Consider the following 6,000-nt stretch of genomic DNA (forward strand, 5'->3'; position numbering starts at 1 on the left):
CTGGATTTGCATTTAAAGGAACAGACACAAAAACAGTGTGTTTTTGCTCACCCTCAAATAGTGACAAATTTAACATGCTATATAAAAATATCCGTGGGGTATTTTGAGCTAAAACTTTACATACACACTCTGGGGACATCAAAGACTTATTTTACATCTTGTGAAAAGGGCATTACACCACCCCTTTAAGAGCTACATGTCCAGTAGTAAAAGCATGCATTCTTCCAATAAAAAGTTGATAAAAAACAGACTAGAAGTTCAGATAAACAAAACAATAAAACTGGTGATTTTGAATGAAAACCTACAATTTGTAAAAAAAAAAAAAAAAGAAAAAAAAGAAAAAAAAAAACCCATGAAGATCAACCCTTAACCCCAACCCCAGTGGCGCAGGAGCAGATTGTATGGAAAACAACAAATGAGAGCGCATACATTCTCGAACAATATGCAATTGTTAGAGAGAGTGCTAGTTTTGGATGTCCTAGCTTATAAAGCAAGCCTCCCTTGGCCAACCAGCTTTAGAAAAACTAGCCTAACCATTTTTGCTGGTAAACAAACAACATGATTACTGCAAGAACCAAACTGATCTTACATTAGATTCAACAAAGCTATCAGAAACAGCAGTGCCTTTCAATTTGGCAGAAAGATGACATCTAATGACTAATATATTCTGGTAAACCGAGTCCAACTATACTGGAAATGGTTGTGGAGACTTACTGGAAGACAAAGACATTAAACAAAACAAAAGGAAGAAAGACACTGCTTGAAGTCAACGCTGGAGATGAAAACTTTCATTCACCTACACATCTAATAAAGATGTACTGACATGGAAAAAAAAATCCATCATAAAGCCTTTTTCATTACAGCATTGAGTTTCATCAGGAAGTATTTCTAGAGTTCAAACTATAACCACTGTGGGAGATCAAATTAACTACATACCTTGAAATATATTATTGGTTTTTGAGAAGCTAACTAATTTAGCTAAAAAAATAAATAAATAAAAAACCTTCTGCTTTAATATAATCAAGTCATTGTTTAGTAATTCTGACTCACCTTAAGGCATTTAGAGCTGAGCAGATCCTCAAACAATCGTCTAGGCAGCAGTGTTTGGTCTCAATACTTCCAGTAAAACAGTTGGCCAGAGGGCTAGTTCTCATATGCTACTTGAGCCAAAAGACCTTCATTTAAAAGCCTGATAAACTTCCTCCACTTTTCCCAATAATGGCCCAATTGCAGTGGGAAAACTTTAGAATTCTTTGATTATCCTTTCTATCTGCCTTGAGGCAAGTGGATTGCAGGCCCCACCTCAGCTAAACAGCACATTAATTATGCTGCTCCTCTCAGTGCATTGTTAGCTTGAAGCTAATTAAGTGAATGGCAGCCATTTTGAAAGTTCCGATGTCAAACCTGGTTCGTTTGCTACTTTTCAGAAAGAGCTGCAAAACAGTTTTTTTTTTTAAAGCTAGACATCTGACACTTATTCAGCATGTAATGAGTAAACGTAAACTAATAAGATCACTTGTTGAAGTATAACATTTATTATTTTCCTTCTGTTGTCTAAAATGTGTTGCCTTTGAATGATGATTATAATAATTATTATTATTAAAATAAAAGTAGTATTTTTTTTTTTATCTGTAGGTTGTTGGTTAAATCAATTACATAAATAACTGATTTTATTATGGCTGTGAGGTTATAGGTACTACCAAATGAATTAAATATAATTTTAAACAATTTAAATATTTAAAAGAATATATATAAAAATATAATATAATAACAATATATCTGTATTTATCTAATGCTAAAATAATATTATAAAATAACAAATAATCACAATATAATATATTTTTATAAATATAAATTTGTATAAAATGGATTATATTTTCCCTCTCTTGTCTAAAAATTGGTTGCCTCATCTTTTGTTTCTTAAAAGGTAACTTAAATTACAGATTGTATAATGGCTCATGGTCATGGGGTATTTGTTATGAAATAAAGGCTGAAGTAAGGGAATACAAGGTTTTTTTTTTTTTCATTTAAATAAATTTTTCTTAATGTAAATATTTTAATGGTATTATTATTGTTGGCACACTTGTTGCTATACCAAAAGATGGCAGGTAGATAGGTTGCCATCTGTGAGTTATGAAGGTAAATGTGAAAAATGTTCCCGCTGTCTCTCCTACCTCAGCGGTTTTTGTTGACTTTAGTTCAGAGCCCTAAATTGACAGCACATGTGTAGCTAAAGCCTGTGTCCCTACCTGTTCTGCTGGTTTTGTCCCAAGGAAATACCATCAGAGCAGATCCTGCCACATAATGCTTCACTCATGCTTCTCTTTGGTCTGACATTCTTGGAATAAAGAACCAAGCAATGTTTTTAATTTATTGAAAGGTCATATGAAACCTGTTCTCTGAGACCTTTAGATCTCTGAGGGGTCACATGGATACAAATCAAGCATTGAAAAGTCATTATAAAAAAAAAAGAGAGAAATCCTTAAAAGAAACAGATTGACATCCTCTTTTGATTGTATAGATTAACAATTTGTTTTGTATTGGGTAGAATCATGGCAAAGACTTCAAGCAAGTCTTCAGAGGGAGCAGCTGGTTCTCTAAAAAGATGCAATTCAAACCCTGGATGGCTTCTTAATGAACAGAAGTTCTATAGTTATGAGAGCTTCTCAGCCTGGATCTGAAAACTGCATTCACACACACACACTATGGAAACAGTAAACCTACCATTGATTTATTTGTGCTTTATGTCAGGATTAATATGACTTAGTTGAGTCATAAATAAAAGGAGCGGAGGCCAGTCAGCTGACCACTGGTGGTGGTCCAAAACCTTCAGGAAAGCTGCATGATGCTCTTGGGTGGCCTGAGGCAGTTTCCAAATGCTGCAGTAAACTGATGATGGTACAATTGTTGAAATACAACAACAGCTAAAAAGTATTATATAATATTGTATAATTGGTAACCAGATTAAAGACCTATCTTAGTAGAGATGATAGACTTAGAGTTAAATGCAGATAGATAAAATCTATCTATCTATCTATCTATCTATCTATCTATCTATCTATCTATCTATCTACTGTATCTATCTATCTATCTATCTATCTATCTATCTATCTATCTATCTATCTATCTATCTATCTATCTATCTATCTATATTAACATTTTACATATGGTACATAATTTATAAAATTCCAATATATCAAAAAGGTACTATATATTTCATTTGATTGTATTAATTTAATAATAAATTAATATTATAGAATAATAAATAATCATACATTAATAAAATAAATTACCACAAAATTCAAATATACTGCAGAGATAAAGCTACATGTCCAATAGCAAAAGTATGCAACAATTCTCCAGTAAAAAGTTTATCCAAAAAAATCAATAAAATAAATATAATTTTAAAGGAAAAACTAATAATATTATTTAATAAAGAGAAACAAAATACTTTATATTTTACTGGACTTTCATTTGTCTAATAATAAAAGATCATACATTCATAACATTATTATGGATGGATGGATGGATTCTTATTTACGGCATGAATGCAATTTCAAATCTGAAATATGTTCTCTAACACCCTTAATTGTTTTTCACTCTTTTGAAATGGCAAGTTTGAGTCATGTTTCCATTCAACCACTTCCTGCTTCATGACTCCCAATGTGGGAATTTATCAGAATGAGATGGCGCACATACTAAAGTTAATGAAATCTTTAATTTTACAGAGGAAACTGATGAACATTCATTCATGCTTTTACTGGAATTACTCATTTTGTAGCACTAGACCGAGACAAAACCCTTTGACTATCCCACATCCTGTTTGAGAGTGGAGTGTGAAAAAGGGTTTGAGGTTTGGCAGTGTAAAGACCCTAGGAATCAGATGTTTGATCTGGGTGTGATCATCTTATAGTCCACGAAAAAAATTCAAATCCGATGTTGACATTTATACTAATCCTTGAGCCGCCAGAATATAATTTCCTGACCCCAATGTGTCACCAAAAATATAATCCGCACGCAACATTTTAATGTACATTTATGGTGGATGCCCTGAATCATACGTATAGCTGAGACAATTATGTTTGCAAATCTCCATTATACAATGTAAAAAAAAAGTTATGTCTCTCTGGCTGAGCTCTAAAGTTAGAGTCTGATGGCAAAAAATGGAGACCAGATACATCTAAAAGTATCCACATTCCCTTTAAGTGATGGACTAATTCTTTCAAATGGAAGTAAACTGTAAATCTCTTGAAACCACTGGTGAATTGATGGTGGTTTGTCTTTCATCCAATTAAGTAAAATACATCTTTGGGCGATGAAAAGCAACTTCTGAGCAATAGTTGTGTCCCCCGGTGCAAGTGTCAAGTTATTGCGTACCAGACCAAGTATTAAGAACCAAGGGTCTTTACATGTAGTAGAACCAAATATGTTCTCTAATCTCCTTTGGACCTTGCTTAAGAATCGTGAGATTAACGGACATAACCAAAACATATGGCTATGTGTACCAACACCACCCTTGTTGATTTTCATATACCAAGTCTACAAGGTCTGTATGAAGTGATTTTAGGTGATATGCATTTTTCTGTGATATTATTAGTAGTACTTTAAGATAGCAAGCACTTTGCTTTCAGATTAAACAGTTTAAAACCCTATAAATGAGGAACAACTTGCATAGAGTTCATGCAACTCAAATTTTACGTAATTGTTTCAAATATTGCAGATTTTAAGTTCAAGATGTTTCCATTTAAACATTTAAGGAATTCAACTCAAAAGAAGCCACGCAAGCTGTTTCTTTTATTTTAAATTGTACAAACAGCTGAGTGTAGAGATGTCTACCATGGCAAAAGCATGCCATCACTAACACCAACTTGAAACACTTGAAGCATGAACCACAAAATGAGGGCTGGCGATTTCTCAGTAGCGTCAGCTTTGAAAACAACATTTGTCATGTTGATGGGGAAAATGTGAAGTGTAATCAACCGTAAGCGGGAAAAGATTTCCAGAGATTACAGTTAGTGTCAAACAAGTGCAGTTGTTTTGAAATATGTCACCATCGAGTCACATCTCAAACACAGTTGGGTCTGGGTTAAAATCCAATGAGATTTGAAGGAGATATGGGTCTTTTCCACTGAAATTTATGGCCAAAAACAAAACAGATGGGAGTCTGCCATATCTCACTGTGTGTGTAGTATAACTGCTGAGTAAATTTGCCCTGGACTATTTCAGGATTCATCAGATACAAAGACTGAAGATGCTCAGATCCAAGAGTCCTGATCAATCAGGGTAACTTTTGCCTGACAGTACATTATCTTGTTTGTTACACCACAACTTACGGCATAAATAAATATGTGCATATGAAATACTGATTTGAAGAGTATTTCATAATTTTAGATTTATATTATTTAAAGCTTCCTTAAAAAAGAAAAAATATATATTATCATGTACAAAACAATCGGCATTGGAGCAAGACAAACACTGCGACAATATTGCAGTAATATTAATACTATAGATAATCTTTACTACTATCAATTACTAAATGCCCATTCACACCAAAGACAATAACTATAATGATAACTATATAGTTAATAAACTTTCCAATTATATGAGAATAGAGAAGTCCACACCACAACTATTAAGATAACACCACAGAAGAGTGTTAACATTAGAATAATTTTTTTTTCCAGCCGATGAACGTTAAAAAACATTGACAGGCAAACAGAATCCACCCAAGATTAAAAAGCTCTCGCATTTAAAAACAGAAAGTTATCTCACCCGTTGGTGTGGATGCTAGTTATCATTGTAGTTAACGTTCTTGGTGTGAACTGGCCTTAAGACACAAGATGGCACCAGTTGCGTTTAGGTCTGAAATACAGTGTTGCCATGAACAAAGATAACCGCGGGATGGCGAGACAGACCAATCAGAATTGAGTTCTCTCTGGACAACTTGTTTCTGATTGAGCAATTGGGGACAAACGTGAAAACCTTTACAAATACAGACAA

At 33.5% G+C, this 6,000-nt stretch overlaps 1 protein-coding gene across 1 annotated transcript in view; it reads right to left on the bottom strand.

Annotated features, from left to right (window-relative positions):
- Positions 1–1,120, bottom strand: part of sulf1 (sulfatase 1) — a gene marked incomplete at its 3' end in the record, with an annotated part of 89,802 nt that extends 88,682 nt beyond the window's left edge. Inside the window, exon 1 of the mRNA XM_079863569.1 lies at positions 1,051–1,120. The remainder of the gene's footprint in view (positions 1–1,050) is intronic.
- Between the last annotated feature and the right edge of the window lie 4,880 nt (positions 1,121–6,000).

This window comes from Squalius cephalus (assembly GCF_949319135.1).
Source record: "Squalius cephalus genome assembly, chromosome: 25".
NCBI classification, from domain to species: domain Eukaryota; kingdom Metazoa; phylum Chordata; class Actinopteri; order Cypriniformes; family Leuciscidae; genus Squalius; species Squalius cephalus.